The 22,299-nt window shown below is 38.2% G+C and overlaps 1 pseudogene; it reads right to left on the bottom strand.

Moving 5' to 3' along the window:
• Nucleotides 1-735: 735 nt before the first annotated feature.
• LOC109096137 lies at nt 736-20,446 on the bottom strand (annotated as a pseudogene).
• Nucleotides 20,447-22,299: the final 1,853 nt, after the last annotated feature.

Below are 22,299 nucleotides of genomic sequence, written 5' to 3'. Positions count from 1 at the left end.
TTAACAGATTTCTCACAACTTCAAGATGAGTTTAATGATCTGGAAATGTTTAAGACATCATGAAGCAAAATGTATAACAATAATATAAAATACACAATAGACATAATTTTTAATAATATAATTAATATACACATAAATTATGCATGCATATTTTTAATAATAATAATTATAAAAGAAATAAACCTGCAGCAATATGTCTCAGTATAACAGTGACTACAGTATATCATCATAATTCTCTGGTATGATTTGTTGCACTTCTAAAAGAGTTACAAGCATTTTTTTTTCCTCTCTGAAATTGTAATTGATTTAGGAGATTTCGATACAAAATTTAATACAAAACATTGGTGGATTGCAGACAAAACATTGAACTTAATCTCTGTGGACCCTTAAAAGGATTTGAGACAGTGGGTGTGATTTCAGTTATACAGTTCCTCCATGTTTTCCTGGCACCTCCCCCACAACATCATAGTCGGGCAAACAAGATCAAAATCATATATATTAATATATATATATATATATATATATATACATACACACACACACACACACACACACTTTTAATTAATTAAATTAAAACACATTAGTATTTGCAGTCAGATTAAATTAACTAAAATGAGCAAAGCAATTCATCATTTAAAGAGTAATTACAAACACTAAATGAAAAAGATTCAGTGTAAGGTTTAAAAAGTTTCAGTGTAGTGTTCAATTATGTCACTCATACATTACTTTGCATTCTTCACATCATCATACTCCTCCCAAACATGCTCTGATATAAATGTGGCTAATATTAATTACATGTACAATTGTCTTTGCACCTATAATTTGAAGAAGACAAGAGGAAAATTATTCTAATTTAGAAAGGTATATTTTAAAATCCATACCTGTTTGAACATTTAAGAACTGCTGTACAGTGATGACATCATCATAGTTTTCTGATAATTCTTCTTCAGTAAAATAACAGAAAATAAAATACATTCATTAAAAGTACAAAATTTGGAGATGCACGGATTGCAATTTTCTTAGCCGATTCCGATTTCCATTTTTTTCTGTAAGTGTGTCCTGCCGATACCGATTTTTGCTGATTCTAATTTTCTTTCTAAGAACTTTAAGCTTATCAACACAAAAATCTACTTTTTTTTTCAAAGGAATATATATACGGGAAAAATCTGAAGGCGGACATTGACAGATTACTCTGAAGGTGATCTATTGTAAGCTTGTAACTGTAATTTCCACCCCTGTCCAGTTGGTGGCGAGTGCGCTCCAGTGTGGCAGCAGAGCACGAAATTGTCAGCCTCAAGAACAAAAATAAAACTGTTTTGCTATGCATTTGATTACTTACAGACGAGTACCCACTTTAAACTATATCACGCAACATTAAAGAGCGCCAAAATAGTATTTATTGCTTGAATTTCCTAATGAAATGAACAGAATTTGAAACCTGAGACTTTGTTTTATATCAAAAGTAACAAAGCACAAAGCATAGCCTATTGCAATTTATTGGAAGGGAGGCCTACTATGCACTGTTCATTCATCAACTGAAAACAGCATAGACCAGAAGATCGATTGGGTGGGGGTAGGTCACTCCTTTTTACAAGATGTAATATTGGTCTTGGGTGTCCCCAGAATGTGTCTGTGAAGTTTCAGTCCAAAAACAGATCATATATTATAACAGCTGGAAAATGTCATTTTTGGGCAGTGTCTAAAAAGAGCTGTTTTGGAGTGTACTTATAATGTACGCATCCAAATACGGTTAAAACGCTAAGAACTATAATAACAAGACATTCACAAAGAAGTCTGGAGTATTTATGTAGATTTTGAGGCGCATTACCTTGAAAAATTAAAGTAACCCACAGCATCCTCAGCAGCTCAAATGTTGGGAGAAAATGAAGACTCTTATGTTCAGTCTTGCATCCAAAAACAGAGCACTAGGATTGCTTGTGAGACATTGTTGCCCTAACAGCTGCTTGAGCATGGAGAAAATGGAGGACAGTGTACAACCACTGAGGGCGGAAACTATAGCAATGCAAGGCTGTCAATCAACCCCCGTGGCCTATGCAATGTGACGTCACACTGCATTAGAATCAAAACAGCAGGTCTAGTTGGTTTAAAGGGGATTAAAAAATGAGGAGTGGGTGAATTTTTATCATTGTAGGGTGGTAGTGTTCACACACTGCCAACACACATTTATGTCTAAACACCATGTAAAAGTGAATTTTGCGTAATAGGTGCCCTTTAATTACTCACCCTCATGTCATTCCAAACCCTTCATTCATCTTCGGAACACAAATTAAGATATTTTTGATGAAATCTGAGAGCTCTCTGATCCTCCATAGACAGCAAGGATATTACCACAATCAAGGCACAGAAACGTAGTAAAGACATCAACGTAATCAGCATTATTTACGTTCAGTAGAAAGTGCGTGCATGCAGGACGTAAACAATGCTGATTACACGTAGTAAACATTCTGGGATACTCTCCCAAAATGGGTGTAAAAGAGGGTAACTTGGGGAGAATAATTGCTGAATAAATTATGTTATTATTTTCTTTGCGCACAAAAAGTATTCTTGTAACTAAAATTACGGTTGAACCCTTGATGTCACATGGACTATTTTACCGATGTCCTTGCTACATTTCTGTGTGTTGATCATGATTGTATCCTTGCTGTCTATGGGAGGGTCAGAGAATTCTCAGATTTCATAAAAAATATCTTAATTTTTGTTCCGAAGATACAGGGCTCTAGACTCATTCTTCCCACTGGTCGCTCTTTTGCAACTAACTTTCTCAGGTGGTCGCAGGAGCACATAATTTAGTCGCTATATTTCTGGAGAAACCTGAAAATGTGTGTTTGCCCCATCCAACCTGACAGCTTGAGAGGTGAAGAGGTGAGGAGAAGAATGGCAGAAAATTGCCAAATGCTGATAAGCAAAGCTTGTCGCATCAAACAAAAGAGACTTGAGACTGTAAAGGTGCTTCAGCTAAATATTTAGTTAAGGGTATGAATATACTTATACAATGTACTTTTTTTTTGTAAATTTATGAAGTTGTGACAGTTTGGTTTTTGCTTTGTCAGTGTGGTGTATGGAGTGTTGATTGATGTGGGGGAAAAGTAATTTAAAGCAGTTTAACAAAAGGCAGCAAAATAAAATGTGAAAAAACGAAGGGGTATGAATACTTTCACAAGGCACTGTATATTTAGTAATTTGTTCAGTCGATTCATTCAAATGGCTGATTCATTCAGGAATGAGGCAAGTGACTGTATTTATGAATGGGTTACTGAATCATTGACTAACCTGATTCGTTCAAAAACCTGGATTCATTCAGTAACAAAACACTACTGTGCATTGCTCGGAGACACACAGCAGTTCTGTTGTGACTTTGATTAGAACTATTTCATCAGCAAAATTTAGCAAAAATAGTCAATATTGTGTCTAAAATATAAGTTACTTAAATTTTAAATTCTTGTTTATTGAACTGCTGCTATAGTATAAAATCAATGTCACATTGCAGTCATGCTGATATTTGGGGAAACATCTGGGTTGTGTAATGTTGCTTACCTATATCCTATATTATAAATGTCGTTAGTTAATCGAGCCCCATGGTTCCCCCATGGTTTACTTTGGCCTTGCACATATTAATTGTGAGCTTTCTGTTTTCTTCACTCACAGTGAAGAACTTCCATGACAATGACGTTTACACGTGTATGTGAGCATAGCTGTAATGTCAAAATGGAAAAGCTTGGAATCGGCAAGATGTGAGACTGGCCAGTCACCGGTCCGGGACAATTATGCGGAATATCAGATGATTCCAGTCCCTGGCCAGTCGATCGGTGCATCTCCAGTACACATTTATAATTAGAAATCATATAAATAGTGTTTAATTGTAGTAATAATTAAGAGAAGTAAACCTGTAGCACAATGTCTCCCACCAGCAGTGATCGCATCATCATAATCCTCTGGTGTCATTTGTTGCTCTTTAAATTATGCAGTAGCAAAGAAAAAATGAGCAGGGACTAAATGTACTGTTCATAAGCCAAACAGGTAAATTAATTAAGTGAAATCCTGTGATTGGTTACAAATTCACTGACCTGATGGGCCTTTTGTGGTGGTGATGTCATGATAGTAGTCAGGCGTGACTCCTACTGAAGATTGTGCTAAAAAAAAGACGATAAATTGTAATTGTTACAAATTAATTTCACATGCATGTTTTTTTGTATTTAGAAGGTAACACTTTTATACTTGCGCCTTCTAACCTGAAATACGTTTATCAACATCTTCATACCCAGAATGCTGTTCTTTAGAAAGGACACTTCCTGTTATTAGGGAAGCAGAACATCAGACACATGATCACAATCACAAATCAGCCAAAATACCCAATTCTATTGGACCATATAGGCTAAAACTAACCCTATATCATTTCAAAGCACAAAATGTCCCTCAAAATAATCAGTGTGATTTGCTCTACTCTGCCTCTCTGAATCAAGTGATTACCCTGTTGTTCTCAACACATCAGACACTATAACACTTACTCACCCCTTTGAGTGAGGAGACGGTGTCTATTAGTGGGTCTTTGCTGAATCTCCTCATAAACGGCCTCAGTCTTCATCCTGTGTTTCCTCTTAGAGAGAGCTGTGAGTGTAGACAGACAAAACCTGCTGTCAGTTCACAACACACATGTCTGATCACACACTGAATAAGACACAATATGACAGTCTCTGGATCTCTCCTACCTCTCCTCATCACTCTGTTCTGCTGAATCAGTATAAGCAGCGGCACTAAGAGCAGTAAGAGCACAACTACCAGAACAATCACAAGCACTGGGGGGACGGAGAGAGACGCTGCTGGAGGAGTTTGTGGAGGAGAGACTGATGTTGAGTGCACTGGAGGAGAAGCTGGAGGAGAAGCTGATGTTGTTGTAGCAGGAGTAGTGGACACTGATACATCTGGCAATATAAAAATGCTTAATTGATAAATGATTTAAATACACAAACATTACTTAACACTAAACTGATCAAATAAATAATATTTCTCAGAGTTTTGCTGTGACCTGCACAGGTGAGTCCAGCGTGCTCTTTGTGGGAGCAGTCAGTGTGGTTTTTCAGGGAGAGAGGACAGTCCCACAGGTGAATCTCATTCCCTCTGCAGTCAACTTTGTTTATCCACACAACACCTTCACCAGCACCAAAGACTGAATTCCCATCAGCCCTCAGTGCTGCTCCACAACCCAGCTGCCTGCAGACCACCTGAGCATCGCTGATGTCCCACTGATCATCACAGACTGAGCCCCACACAGCGTTATGATACACCTCCAGTCTCCCAGAGCACCGGCCGTTACCTCCACTCAGTCTGAGAGGAACATGATCTAAAACACACACACACAGACAAAACAACACCTTAACTGACAATATATATTGCTGTCAGAACAGCAGCACTTTCAAGGGGTACTGTACATGTGTGGTCAGGTGTATACAGTATGCAGAGATAAAATCCTGCTGTTGTCCCTAGAACAATATATTACATAGGCTGTTATTATGTTCTTTTCCATAAGTTAAACTTACCTGAACACTGTTTCTGGTGGGGAGATGAGGACCATGTCAGATAGCTTCGAGGGGACTCATGGTTTTTCTGTTCTGTAATCAGTTCATAAATTTATGTATCAATACACAAAACACACACACACACACACACACAGAAAGAGAGAGAGAGAGACATATAAGTATATATTTAATCTTGTATTTTTTTGCCTCAGTCTTACCTGAGCAGGTGATTTTGGCCACTTCATCTCCAACACAGGCATTTTGTCCCCATGGTAAAGATGGACACTGCCACAGATTTGAATCTTGTGGTCGACATTTCACTTCATCCAACCAGTTAGGAGCTGATTTCACTCTTGATACTGAATCAGAAAAATCACCAGATCTTCCACAGTTCAGCTCTTGACAAATCATACTCGCTGTGTCTCTGTTCATCTGGTTCCAGCACACATTACCCCAGGATCCATTTTAGATTGTCTAGAAATTCTCTTCATTCAGTTCTCAGTTTTCATTTTATCTTTTATATTTTAAATGTTATGGGAAATGATATTATTTTTTATTTTAAATTTGTTTAATTAAAAATACAGCAGTCTAGTTTTTACCTGAGCACACGACTCCTACATCCTCCTTGTGTTGACAGTCATGGTTTCCCCAGCTTGGAGAAGAGCAGCTCCACAGGGACGTCTCATTCCCCTCACACTCCACCTCATCCAGCCATATGGGTCCAGAACCAGGACCAAACCAGGCTGGTACCTGCAGGGTTACTGAGGGCCACTCCCACACTGCAGCTGTCTGCACACCACATGGGCATCTTTAATATCCCAGGAGTCATCACACACTGTCCCCCATGAGCCGCTGTGAAAAAAAACCTCCAGCCTCCCTGCACAGTCTCCCCCAGAACCCACCAGCCTGATGGACCCGCGACCTGATATTCAGAAAAAAAAAAAAAACACATTATTGATCACGAAAAACTGAAAAATCTGTCCAGATGTTGTTGTTCTCACCAAGGCAGGTGATGTACAGCTGTTGTGTGGAGCTGCAGTTGTTTGTGGAAAGCTGCAGTTCCCCAGATGAGCTTCACTCCCAGAGCACTGGAAGCCCGTCACACACTCATGACTGTGTTCAGGACTGGATGAAGAGGAGCCATAGAAGTTCAGCACAGAGCCACAGTCCAGCTGTCTGCAGACCACAGATGATTCAGTGAGACTCCAGGAGTCCAGCAGAACTCTCCTCCAGACCTGATGGATGAAAACTTCCAGCTCCCCCTCACACTGTCTCTCTCCAGACAACCGCACCAGACCATCATGAAGAGCCAGAGAGGAATCTGAGGAGATGAGGAATTTTACTAAGATGTTGCAGATATTGCCGTACAGTATGTATTCAACATTTTCGCTCAATAAAATCCTCTCACCAGAACAGATGACTCCAACATCTCGTCTGTGAGAACATTCAGCTCGACTCCATGAAGAGATGGAACATTCTGAGAGTTTTGTTTCATTCCCGTTACAATCAAAAACATCTGCCCAAATTTTAGCACTTCCCTCTCCAAACCAGTCTGATCCCACAACAGACACAGCAATCCCACAATTCAGCTGTCTACAGAGAACACTGGCAGCTCTCATACCCCAGCATGCATCACACACTGTGCCCCACCCATTGATGAACTGAAGCTCCACTCTTCCAGAACAAGAGTCTAAACCGTTCATCAGTTTGGCTTTTGTGTAACCTGAATAAAGAAGTTAAAATACAGTGTAGTTCTGCTATAATGCTGCAAAAGATATAATATATCAAATATAAATAAAGAGACACTGAATATTGATATTTTACCAGAACATATCATGCCCATGTTATTGTCACTGGTGCAGCTGTGATTGTATGTTGATACTGAACAGAATGAAATATGAGACTCATTTCCTCTGCACTGAATCTCTTGTGTCCACATCTGAGTGTCTCTTTTGTCAAAAGCAGCTGCTCCCAGCACCTGTACAGGGGCCCCACAGTCCAGCTCTCTACACACAACCTCTGCATCCTGCTGGTCAAAGGCAGCGTCACACACTGACATCCACGTCTGATCTTGAAGTATCTCTAACTCCCAGCACACAGATGAGGTCCAGCAGCAAGTCTGGAGTGTGTATTACCTGTTTGTATTACACAAAATTAGTGCCTGGCATTGATCATGGGTGAATTATTGAATTCATTGTGAAAATGCAGTAAAACAATTACTGTAGATGTTTGTTCTTCAGACTAGCCAGTACTTAAGTGGCAACAAATTATAAGAACAAGATTGGGAGTAGGACTGTAAGATTTTAAGATAGATAGATAGATAGATAGATAGATAGATAGATAGATAGATAGATAGATAGATAGATAGATAGATAGATAGATAGGGAAGCATTCTTTAGTTTTTTACACATCATGAATCAAGAGAAAAAGGGTTAGAAAGTGTTGCACAAGGGAAGGTTTTTGTGTTATTGTTTTTTGCAGTTGATGTTATAGTAATTTTTATGTTTAAAGAAAGGTTTATTGTTATATTTTTTTCATCAGTTCTTCAGTGTAGACTCTGATCCAGTACATAGTACCCGACTCATCCAGATTGGTCCTGATCCTTGACCAAAATGGGCAAGACCCAGAGTATCTACAGGTTCTCCACAGTCCAGCTCTCTACACACCACTGCAGCATCAGCCAAATCCCAATAACCATCACACACTGTTTCCCACTGACCTCTGTGAAGAACCTCCACTCTACCAGCACAGCGACTTTTATCACCAACCAACCTCACATTCATTACATCTAAGAGAGAGGGGAATACAGAGAACAAGAGAAACAAAAGAAACAAAACAGGGTGAAGGAATAAAGAAAATATTTTCATTAATGTTTGCAAGTTATTTTTCTCAGGGATGTAACTATCAGTAATGTGAGCAATCCATTAAATGTCTTCCGGGACGCTGCTCTGTGGCGACCTGCTGTGTGTTTCACGTGCACCGTGTGACAGCAGACAGTAGGCAACCCCTGTTTGTTAACTTTGAGAAATTACCTTCAGGGATGCCAGCGATTTTTAAAAACGAGGAAAAACTCCTTCCTGCCACAGGCAGTTAAACTGTTGAACAAAGGTCAAGTTGTAGGTGCTTACTGAGCGGGCCTCAGGGTTGATTGTGTGTATTTTATTCTTAGTTTTATTTTATTTTATTCTCTATTATGTTTGTATTATGTGTATTGTCGGTACTGTACGTGTGCATGTCAAACGCAAACAATAAAATTTCCCTAAGGGGATAATAAAGTCAATCAATCAATCAAAATGTTGACCTGTTCCTCAAACAAACCTATTTTATCAGTTTAATAGACTTAAAATTCAAAGCATATGGAAAAGTTTTGGGGTCCTTTTTAGAAACTGAGAGCTGTGATGAAACCCAGTAGTGTAGAGATAGCCACACTGTGGATTCTGGATCTCTTATAACAATTTTACATACTTAAACAGCGCTTTAAAAGAATGAGATAAATTACATTAATGCCTGATTTTACCTGATTTAAATGCCTGATTTTACTGATCTCATCAGCTGCTTCTTGTTTATAGCTGATGTATCTCATCCATGCTGATTACTTGTAATGTACAGTATATACTTAAGTAAATTGGGTCAATGATTATTAATTTATCTAATGGGGTAAAAGGCGCATTTGATATTATTTTCATCTAAACCACTAGATGGCACAAAAAACGTGGCATAGCGCTTTCCAAAACATCCGCTTTTCAAGATGCATTTTTTGTCTGATCGAGTGCAGCAGGCCTCTGACTGTCCCATAGACAGGCAAGCAAATAACGTGTCAAGGTCCATAAAAGGTATGAAAGATGTCATCAGAATATTCCATCTGCCATCAGACGTGCAATCTGGGTTATATGAAGCGACGGGAAGACTTTTTGTAAGCGAAAACAAAAATAACAACTTTATTCAACAATTCCTTTGTCAACAGTCTCCTCTGTGTCTCTCCATAATGCTGTGTATGCTCTTCTATGTCATCCGCGCCACAAGGATGCGCTGTTTCTACATGTATTAAGCTTTGATTTGAAAGAAAACAGCACATCCTTGTGGCGCGGATGATACAGAAGAGCATACGCAGCATACGGTAATATGGAGAGACACAGAGGAGACTGTTGACAAAGGAACTGCTGAATAAAGTCGTTATTTTTGTTTGTTTCATATAACCCAGATTGCACGTCTGATGGCAGATGGAGTATTCTGATGACGACTTTCATACCTTTTATGGACCTTGACACTGTTATTTACTTGGCAGTCTATGGGACAGTCTCAAGCCTCCAGGTTTTCATCAAAAATATCTTGAATTGCGTTCCGAAGATGAACAAAGCTTTTACGGGTTTGGAACGACATGGGGGTAAGTGATTAATGACAAAATTTTCATTTTGGGGTGGAGTATCCCTTTAAGGTGGGCCTTTAGCCCCGTTGTACCCTATTATTAAGCAAAATACATTTCAGAATAAATAAACAAGATAAACACTACTATTTTGAAATTCCTTCAGGAACAGCATATTCACTGAGAATCAAATACATTCAGTTTTATGTTTTTGAAAAAATGCCTTGAGAGCACCAATTTGGCCAATACTGTACAACACAATATTACAGGGATATATTTAATGTATTTAATTCTTTCCTGTAAGGTGAGGTAAGGGTGTTGGGGTGACAGGGGACCATCAGTGTTTTTACACTGGGTGTCATACAACCCAAGTTAAACTACTGATTACTCTCACGCTAATCCAACTCTTACCAGCACACAGAAGTCCCTGAGGATCATCATGAGAACAGTCGTGCTTCTGTGATAATACCGGACACAAGTGAATCTGAGATTCATTTCCTCTGCACTGAATCTCTTGTGTCCACATTTGAGTGTCTCCTTTGTCAAAAGCAGCTTCTCCCAGCACCTGTACAGGAGCCCCACAGGTCCAGCTCTCTACACACAACCTCTGCATCCTGCTGGTCAAAGACAGTGTCACACACTGACATCCACGTCTGATCATGAAGTATCTCTAACCTCCCAGAGCAGCGAGAGCCTCCAACCAGCCTGACACCTTAAGAAGTGAGTGAAATAAATTACAGGAAAAACTCCATTTATCTAAAATAAAACAAAAGCTATAACATCAGGTAATAAGATTAAAAAAAAAATATTATATTATACAATGCTTACAGAACATTATTTTATGTACATTCAGATAATTAACAAATATTATAAAACATTATATATTTATATATATATATATATATATATATATATATATATATATATATATATATATATATATATATATATAAAATTTTTTTGCATGTTTGTCACACTTTAATGTTTCAGATATCATCAATCAAATTTAAATATTAGTCAAAGACAACACAAGTAAACACAACATGCAGTTGTTAAATGAAGGTTTTTATTATTAAGGGAACAAAATCCAAAACTACATGGCCCTGTGTGAAGAAGTGTTTGGCCCCCTGTTAAAACTGTGGTTTATCACACCTGAGTTCAATTTCTCTAGCTACACCCAGGCCTGATTACTGCCACACCTGTTCGCAATTAAAAAAATCTCTTAAATAGGACCTGCCTGACAAACTGAAGTAAACCAAAAGATCCTCAAAAGCTAAACATCATGCCAAGATCCAAAGAAATTCATAAACAAATGAGAAGGAAGGTAATTGGAATCTGGAAAAGGTTATAAAGCCATTTCTAAAGCTTTGGGACTCCAGCGAACCACATTGAGAGTCATTATTCACAAATGGCAAAAACATGGAACAGTGGAGAACCTTCCCAGGAGTGGCCGGCCGACCAAAATTACCCCAAGAGTACAGCGACGACTCATGCTAGAGGTCACAAAAGACCCCACAACAACATCCAAAGAACTGCAGGCCTAACTTGCCTCAGTTAAGGTCAGTGTTCATGACTCCACCATAAGTAAGAGACTGGGTAAAAATGGCTCTGCAATGGCAGAGTTCCAAGACAAAAACCGCTGCTGAGCAAAAAAGAGCATAAAGGCTCATCTCAGTTTCGCCAGAAAACATCTTGATGATCCCCAAGACTTTGGGGAAAATACTCTGTGGACTGACGAGACAAAAGTTGAACTTTTTGGAAGGTGTGTGTCCCATTACGTCGTAAAAGTAACACCGCATTTCAGAAAAAAGAACATCATACCAACAGTCAAATATGGTGGTGGTAGTGTGATGGTCTGGGGCTGTTTACAACTTCAGGACCTGGAAGACTTGCTGTGATAAATGGAACCATGAATTCTGCTGTTTACCAAAAAATCCTGAAGGAGAATGTCCGGCCATCTGTTTGTGACCTCAAACTGAAGCGAACTTGGGTTCTGCAGCAGGACAATTATCCAAAACAAACCACTAAGTCCACCTCTGAATGGCTGAAGAAAAACAAAATGAAGACTTTGGAGTGGCCCAGTCAAAGTCCTGACCTGAATCCTATTGAGATGGTGTGGCATTGACCTTTAAAAAGTGGGTTCATGCTCGAAAACCCTCCAATGTGGCTGAATTACAACAATTCTGCATAGATGAGTGGATCAGAATTCCTCCACAGCGCTGTAACAGACTTATTGCAAGTTATCGCAAACACTTGATTGCAGTTGTTGCTGCTAAGGGTTACACAACCAGTTATTAGGTTTAGGGGGCAAACACTTTTTTCACACAGGGCCATGTAGGTTTGGATTTTTTTCCCCTTAATAATAAAAACCTTCATTTAAAAACTGCATGATGTGTTCACTTGTGTTATTTTTTCACTAATATTTACATTTGTTTGATGATCTGAAACATTAAAGTGTGACAAACATGCAAAAAAAATCAGAAAGGGGGCCAACACTTTTTCACACCACTCTGTGTGTGTGTGTGTATATATATATATATATATATATATATATATATATATACATACACACACACACACACATTATTATAATATATTTTTTTAATGTACATGAACTACTGATCTAAGATGAACTTTAGGCTATAAATTGTTTATTACTGAAAGAAAAAAAATGCAAGCTCATATCTGATTGTCTGGCTTTCAGAAACTTCAAGGAGTTAGAATGCACATGTATTTATGCCAGGAAAAAAAGTGTTTACTGGTCCTGGGCTGGTACGACAGGATTTTTTGAGGAAGAACTAATTATTGGTTTAGTTGGATCTGGATAGGAGTATATTATTGTGGCATCATCAATTGCATGTTTACCCACCACTAAATTTCATGTAAAAATAAATGAGCTTTTGTTTGTCATGGCTCATGTCATGACCTCTTTCAGTATAAGTAGGCAGTTAATGCCAATGACCCGGCTTAATGAGATTAGTCTATCATTAAATCACAACTTCTGAGATTCTTTTTGTTGTTAAAAGAAAATCAGTATAAAATTTGGGACTAAAAATATAAGGAATGTAGATCATTAGTGCTCCACATGCCTTTTTTATATTTAGCAAGACACTGAACTTTGGAGCAACTCACCTGAGCAGATGAGTAGATAGTTAGTGCTCCACGTGCTTTTTTTTGATTACAATCATAGAAAGTAGAATCTATTGATCCACAGTTCTTCAGTGTAGATTCTGATCCAGTACAAAAAGCCATTTTCATCCAGATTGTTCCTGATCCTTCTCCAAAAGGAGCACCATCCAAAGCATCTACAGGTTCTCCACAGTCCAGCTCTCTACACACCACTGCAGCATCAGCCATATCCCAACCAAGATCACACACTGTTCCCCACTGACCTCTATGAAGAACTTCCACTGTACCAGCACAGCGATTGTGACCACCAACCAACCTCACTTTCATACTGTCTATATATTGAAAACAGAAGAATAAATATGAACACAGAAAAATAGAATGGTGAGGGAATAATCACACAAAGAGAGAAGAAAACATACAGAGTGTGATTTGACATTTTAGTGAACTAGAAATCTGCTATAACCTGCACAGACTAGTTCAACACTTTTGTCATGAGAGCAGTTGTTTTTGTGTGATGGTGATGTTGGACAAAGGTGAATCTGAGACTCATTTCCTCTGCACTGAATCTCTTGTGTCCACATCTGAGTGTCTCCTTTGTCAAAAAGCAGCTGCTCCCAGCACCTGTACAGGAGCCCCACAGTCCAGCTCTCTACACACAACCTCTGCATCCTGCTGGTCAAAGACAGCGTCACACACTGACATCCACGTCTGATCATGAAGTATCTCTAACCTCCCAGAGCAGCGAGAACCTCCAACCAACCTGACATCTTTATTTAAAAAAAAAGAAAGAAAAAAGAAAGGAAGGAAAGAAAGAAAGGGAAAAAACACTGAGAATGAATGAGTGAAAACATACATTACTTTTTTTATTTTTAATAAATTACGTTTTAGGTTACCTGAACAGATGACTCCAGCACTCTTACCATGACACACACCATTAAAATCACATGTGGTTGATCCACACTTTTTCAGTGTGGACTCAGATCCAGTACACATTGCATTATTCATCCAGACTGGTCCAGATCTGGGTCCAACTTCAACATCAGTCATAGCATCTACAGGTTCTCCGCAGTTTAACTCTCTACACACCACTGCAGCATCAACCAAATCCCAGCCTAAACCACACACTGTTCCCCACTGACCTCTTTTAAGAATCTCCACTCTACCAGCACAGCGACTGTGACCACCAACCAACCTCACATTTACTAGGTCTGCAGATGCATGTGGAAAAGTAAAAAGAAAAAAAAAATTCAGGGAAACTCATCAAAATTAAATACATATTTGCTTTTGAATTGTCAACACATACCAGTACACAGTAGTCCACACTGTTTTTTATTTTGAAACAGTGTATTTTGGTGTTAGAGTCTGAATGATGTTTGGACACATATGAATCTGAGATTTCATTTCCTCCTGCACTGAATCTCTTGTGTCCAACATCTGAGCGTCTTCTTTTCTCAAAAGCAGCTGCTCCCAGCACCTGTACAGGAGCCCCACAGTCCAGCTCTCTACACACAACCCTCTGCATCCTGCTGGTTAAAGGCAGCGTCACACACTGACATCCACGTCTGATCATGAAGTATCTCTAACCTCCCAGAGCAGCGAGAACCTCCAACCAGTCTGACTTCTAAGAAAACACAGATAATGCCTCAGAAACCCAGTTATTTAATCCCAATTGAGCATGACTTTTATATACTACAGAAAAAAAACTTAAGGGGACTTGCTCCATAAACAAGCAGGAGCTAAAGATGGCTACAGTACAGGCCTTGTCCCAAATAGAGGCGCCATGCCCACCGAAACCGGCGGCATGTGCCCCCTCAGATTTTTGAGCCAAGTAGATTTTGAATGCAGCTTCCAAAAGACAAATTTTTTTTTTTTTTTTATTTGATACAATCACAACGGTGTGATTAGATCGTTCAGTGCGTCACATAACCAGCTGCTAAATTCAAATCTGCATTCACTGGTTGCCACTGAGCCAAAGACAGATGTGTTTTTACAGCACTGTGCATTATAATCAATCACACTCGATTCTGTTGAGCTTATGTATGCAGTCACCAATCAGAGGCATTCAGATGAGTCATCGCTGAAACACTGGTCAGTGCGAGCGCGCTAACTGACTGAATTCTGCTCTCTGGCAATTCTCTAATCAGAAACAACAAAGTGCAGATGTGTGTGAAATGTAAACGATTCATTTCACAAGTGTATGTAAACGATTCATTTCACATGTGTTTTTTTGTGCTTGGTGTTTGGATTGTTTATAGTTTGTGGTAAGTTGTTATTTGACAATGTAAATGTTCTTTGCTCTCTTTCTGTACAATGAAAGTGTCATAGTTAGTAACTTACAATGTTTTTCATTAAATTCACATTAAATACAAAGTCAGTCATATTTAAAATATTTTATGGCATGACACCCTTATCTGGTACTAACATGATAAAGGTGCAAAATGCATTTACTTACACATATTTGAAAATTGAGATATTTCATGATATAGTTAACACGTTTGGGAATATTTTGATCAAAAAGGATAAAATAAATAAAACATAAGCCTATATAAGTTATGCAGTACAATTGTGGCTGCTGTGTGTCACATGACAAGCATGAAGAGACAAAACATACAGTATACAGTATGTCATTTTGTTCTAATAGCTATTCTTCCCAATAATTAATGCTTGAACCAGACACTCTCCAAACAGCAATATGTATACATTAACATGTGAAAAGAACATAATAACATAAATAAGAATGTTAATAAAATGTCCCTTATATAACAATCTAATAGAATATTAATAGATAGAATACATAAGATGCTAGAAGATATAAATTTGTAACTATGAATGAGCATCATTAATGTGAATACATGTTACTGGTTATTGCTGCACAGAGGTGGAATAAATGCATTTACACATGAATAAGATATTAAATTTACTGTCTACTGTATTTAAAAATAAATAATCAATGATGCTTTAACCGACAAATGGACTTTTTATATTTTACAGTCTTCCTTACTGGGTCAGTCCATCTCAAGTGGTCTACGTTACCTGATCATTTATTTTATGTTATTTATTTATTTGTATTTATTTTTATTTTATTTATTTTTTTTTTTCACTTGGCTTAACCACAGAGGCCATCTTTATGTCATGGAGCAGGTGTATAACTGAAATGTGTTGTGCGCTACACAAAAGATAGATTAATCAAGTAAAAAATTGGATTAAAAGCAAACAGCAAACAAAACATAATAACTGCACATAAATGCAGCCTAGGCAAGATTAAGAGACTTAAAATAAGACAATAATAACATGTAAAAATCATAATGTTTCCAAACTTTTAACAAGTTATGTATTAAAATATAAGTGCTATAACATTAACATTAATATTAGCTCCACTTTCACAACAATCACATTTCACCACTGCTTAAGCCTATCATGCTGGGGAGAGGTAGGAAGAATACTGAGGGAGGTACTCTCAAAGCTCATTTCAAACTTTCCTGAACTGTGCGAAAATGATCAAATACTGGTGTTACTGGAAGAGAGCAGTCATGCGTTTAATAACTCACACTTCAGTTCCATTCAACCCCTTGGTAAAAGCATTGAGGGCTAGGCTAAAATTGTTCGTGGTACCCAGTGATTGTCAAATAGAGTCATGACCTCATTCCAAGTAATATAGTTAAATAAAGAATCAGTAAATCAACTAAATATTCATTAACATTTTTTTTGTTTATAAAACTATGAAGCTTATAATATGACAAAACTATTTGAATTTGAATTGTGTACAGTAAATTTGAATTATTGACAAGTGTCATTTAACAAAAATGAATTTTATGTGGCATTTAACATAGGTCTGAATTTGATTATTTTAATTTGAATAGTGAACATTTGACATTTAACACAATTAATTTTTTTTATGGCAGGGTTTTTTTTTTTTTAAATAGACATGTATTTTCAATTTTTTTTTTGTTTTTTTGTTTGTGTGTGTTTTTGATTGGAATTTATTTTAAAAAATTTTTTTACTTTTCAGAATGCCGCAAGAGCACCACGGGTCATGTGACAAGAACCAACCAATCAGTTTCATCCTTTCCCGGAACAACATTGAAAGCTCAGCCAAGATGAAGGAACAGCTGATTATATAGAGATTTTTAAATAAGTTTAGTAGCAGAGCTACTGCAAATGATTTTAGTGCTGCAAATCCATTTAACCTTTGCTGAAACTTCCGCGTCTTCATGGCAAGCGCAGGTCATGGTTGCTTAGCAACGGCAGATGCCTCCGGAGCTCAAGTGCCCGAACGCTTTGGGAAAAAAGCTGATATTTATTTATTTATATCTCTGTGAAATATTTTTGATGGATCGATCATCCAGTGGGAATTCCATTAGCCTACATTTTAAATGATCATCATGTTTTCAACACACAAAATGAGCTCAGTGAAATGTTCCACTGGTTGTTAATTATCTGCCCGGTTTGAGGGGTTATAAGGTTAAAGGATGTTTTTATATAAGGCGTGTTTTTCCGCGAAGAGCCCTTGAAGTAGAAGTTTGTGAGCACCGCTTGCGCACCGCCTAATTTCCTGCTATTCACAATTTGAATAGAAGTTTTAATAAACGAGTTTTGTCTACCTCATGTAGGAGAATACGTGTGTGGTTCAGGTCGGGTATGGAATTATAGAGTTGCTGTCGGATAACGGTCAAGTGTTTTGTCAATTACTGCGGGTGCGGATTAATAAACAGGACTCGAGGACTCTGCCACGACTTCCTATGTTGAGGAAACAACATTTTTCCCGTGGACACGAGTTTAATGCGTGTGGGATGGACAAAAATGTTTTATCCATCTCTAATAATCCCAGATCAAGCAGCAGGTTGTTTACGCATTAAACTCGTGGCTACGGGGAAAAAAAAATGTTGTTCCTTCAACATAGGAAGTCCTGGCAGAGTCCTGCACGGGTCCTGTTTAATAAACCCGCACCCGCAGTAACTGACAAACACTCCACCCGTTGTCCAACAGCAACAATTCCGTACCCGACCAGAACCACACGCGTATTCTCCTACACGGGGTAGACAAAATTCGTTTATTAAAACGTTTATTATTTTATTAGGTTTATTTGTTTTTGCTGTAGGTGTGCTAACGGTGTTCAAATTCTTCAGCTTGCGGGTAGGCGCCGTCGGATTTAAACATGTTTTATCTTTTTCGCATTTAATTTACAGGCAGATAATTAACAACCAATGGAACATTTCACTGAGCTCATGTCGGTGTGTTGAAAACATGATGATCATTTAAAATTAAGCCTAATGGAATTCCCATTGGATGATCCACCAAAAATATTTTACTGTGATTTAAATAAGGCAGCTATTTGCACTAAGTAGGCTATAGCGATAGAAGCTATTTACACTAAGTGCAAAAAGCTATAGGTTCTATTTACACTAAAATAGCTGGATTTTCTGCTATTAATACTAGGCTACTTATTGAAAATAGTATGCAATAATAACTTACTGAGTGTAAATTTTCATTTTTATTCAAATTATTAAATGGATGCCACCTTGTTGGGACAATAAAGCCCTACCCACACCTGCCCTACCCATTGCTTTATTTTCAACTTTTTGATCATTTCCTTCATTTTCATTGAAAATAAGTGCTTTTCTGATGAGATCACACGTTGGTGTACGGAGTTAGTGTAACTAGCCTCCTGGCTATTTGCCCTCAGTGTAAATAGACACTCCGTATAGACACTGCCAGGTAAAAATACAACTAGGCTAAGTTGTTATCTGTGTCTGATATGAAAACTATGCTAGTCATAGTCCCATGAAATTATAAACAGCAAATAACACACATACTGAATTTACAGTGTGTTTTGTTTATTTTTAGTAAAATAAATGTGACCTTGTTGTTTGTAACTATATGGTAATGTCTGCCCCGAGACCGCACAAAACACTTGAGAGAAAGCGTAGCTGCGTGGCGATTCCTGGATGTCATCATCTCGACAAAATGATCGCGTGACCATGACGTATTATCACGTTTCCACGAGTTAATGATGCTGTGACCACGACAAAACTACCCTGTAAACCAAACATGTCCGCTCCGGTCACCGTAAATGCTTCATTCGACTTTTCGGAGATCTACTCTTCCCTGTGGATAACCTCTGACCTACCTTCTGTACGATCTGAATTTCTGCGTATTGAATTTTGAATATTGAATTTGATGTTCCGAATTTCTTCTTCATCTTGAAAACTTGAAGCTGTATTTACATTTTTTTTGTCATATTTGCATTCTAACAATTCAGAACCAAAAAAAAAAAATCTGCTGTTTGAAAATACATGTCTTCAAAAAGTGTTAAAATTCAAATGTTCAATATTTAAGTTAAAAACAATCAAATTCAGAAAGAAATGCCACATAAAATTCAGTTTTGTTAAATGACACTTGTCAATAATTCAAATTTACACAAATAGTTTTGTCGTATTATAAGCTTCATATAAAAAAACACTTATAAGCCAACACTGAAAGTAATAGAATAAAAGTACATTTTTGTGATTGCAAATTGAGTAAAAGAGTACCCACAGTAAAACTATTGAAAGTGCTTTTTTCCCCAAAAAGTTACTCAAGTAAATGTAATTAAAACAAAATGTTACTTGTTACTATGCACCTCTGCATGTATCTGAAGTATAATTTAAAACTTAGACAAAATGATTAAATGAAACACATTGTTTTTAATAAAGAATAACATATTTTCAGTGATGACAGTGTTTGGGACTGTTTACCTGAGCAGATGACTCCGGCATCTTTAGTATGATTACAGTAATCTTTACCCCATCCCCCTGACATACAGTCCTTCAAGGTGGATTCTGAACCAAAACAATTGACGTGACTCATCCAGACTGGTCCTGATCCTTGTCCAAAATATGCACCATGCAGAAAATCTACAGGTTCTCCACAGTCCAGCTCTCTACACACCATGGCAGCATCAGGCAAATCCCAGTCATAATGACACACTGTTCCCCACTGACCTCTATGAAGAACCGCCACTCTACCAGCACAGCGACTGTGACCACCAACCAACCTCACATTCACACTGTCTGTATATTGAACACAGAAAATGAGAGAGCGATAGATAGCATATTGTGACTTAAATTATGATTATATTGTAATCTAAAACACCACATAATCAAAATATTTTTACAATTAACAAAGCAATTTACAAACACAATATTTATGAAAGTAATGCTAATGTCTGAAAGTAGGCTCTAATATCTCTTTTTTAATGGTGTACTTACCAGATGTGATGAGTATTACAACTGAAGACAGTAAAATGAGTGTCAGGCATCTTCCCATCATCCTCAGCATGATTAACTCAACAACCAGAGTACAAGTTTCTCCGCTCTGATGATACAGAAGTACAGGCATCCTCTCAGCCCCCTTAATGAGAGAGAAAGAGGCCCAACACCCTCCAATCACACTCGCTATTTCCTTATTAGACACAACAGAGGAAATCATCAAACAACTTCAGTGACAAATCAGAGAACACTTTTATGATTTTCTCCATAAATATCAAAACTGTCAGTGCTGATGAACTCCTCCTCCCCACACATCAAGACGCCTCACTGAGGGGATGCACACGCACACACACAGATATAAATATAAGACATACAGGAGGCAGGAAACTCTCCAGTTTATTTACAGCATCAAAGCCAAACACCTGCAGAAACCAGATAAAAGCACTGATAAATAACTGCAAATGTCCTAAAAATGTCTATTAGTTATACATATGTTAGCATGACATTAAAGGGGTCATATGATGTGATTTCAAATTTTCCTTTCTCTTTGGAGTGTTACAAGCTCTTGGTGAATAAAGAAGATCTGTGAAGTCTCAAATCCAAAGAGATATTCTTTATAAAAGTTGAGACTCGTCCACGCCCCCCCTGAAATGGCTCGTTCTAACACGCACCCACATCTCTGTGTCAGTATATGGGAAGATTGGCATAACACCGCCCAGATGTTCACGCAAAGAAAGAAGGCGCACCTTTTATTCTCATTGTAGTATTGTTGTTGCCACCGCCATCATGTCGTATAGACGCTGTGTGTTTCACTGTGAAAGCGAAACTACTTTGTTTGGCCTTCCAAAAGAGGATGATATCTGCTTTATCATGCCTGGGCTCTGATCTGTGCTGGTCGCTGAGGAAATACATCAACTTTGCACTATGGATTGCCGAATCGGCTTTCAGCCCGGGGTCGTCACATGTGGTTGTTGCAAGAAAAAGGTAAGGTACTTGGTTTAGTTGGATTGGCACTGCAGCGTCAGAGTCGAGCGGCCTGTGTTTGCTCAATCAAGCCAGCCGCGGTTCACTCCCACGGCTCACTCTAGGCCTCCGGCCTCTGCTCACGTCAAGGCCGCGGTGTGTGACGCTGTTTTTGTTGAGAAAAGCGAAACTACTGTGTTTTTTTTGCCTTCCAAAAGAGACACGACTAGAAAATCATGTTTTATATCACATTTATAAACGGTTTTTTATGCTTTATGGTTTTATGTCTCGTTGCTCCAGCCGGACAAGGCATCACAATATGTTAAGAGGCGTAACATTTCCGACACATGCTTGAGGCATTCAGCCAATCACAACACACGAGATAGCTGGCCAATCACAGCACACCTCGCTTTTCAGAGCGATGAGCCTTGTGAAAATCGATGCTTTTCAGAAGGTGGGGCATAGAAAAATAATGTACAGTATGTGGAAAATAATGTGTTTTTTAAACCTTAAACCACATAAACACATTTAATTACACCAAATACACAATATAATGTTCTTTTTAGAAAAAGAAAACATAAGAAAACATACTCTGTTACTTAATGTAACCTCAGCTCCCTGAGATACGGGACGAGTACTGCATCTTGCTAGATGCATATGGGAAAAAGTATTTTTTCTCCTGAACCGAAGCCTTTCTTAATTCACGCAGTGAAACTGCACGGCCATTGGTTGGTGCAGTGTATTAAAAATTAACCAATGGCTAGGCAGCAGAGCTGCATGAGCCTATGGCGACGAAGCCCACAAAGTCCTGCCAAAGCCCGCCAGAATGGGCAGGGCGTCTGGCTATATAAGCGGCTAGCATGGCTAGCAACTCAGTACTCGTTCCTGTATCTATGGAAAACCGAGGTTACATTAAGTAACTGAGTATGTAGCGTGCATTAATGGGCGGGGCGTTTTCGATACTACACTCGTACTGAGTCTTGCTCAATGCATATGGGAACACTCCATGCTATGTAGTGGAACAACTAAGATATTATAAGCAATCATTGCCCCTAAGAAGTTA

This window comes from Cyprinus carpio, chromosome B4 (genome assembly GCF_018340385.1).
Source record: "Cyprinus carpio isolate SPL01 chromosome B4, ASM1834038v1, whole genome shotgun sequence".
Lineage (NCBI taxonomy): Eukaryota > Metazoa > Chordata > Actinopteri > Cypriniformes > Cyprinidae > Cyprinus > Cyprinus carpio.
This window is presented reverse-complemented; position numbering and strand designations above follow the sequence as displayed.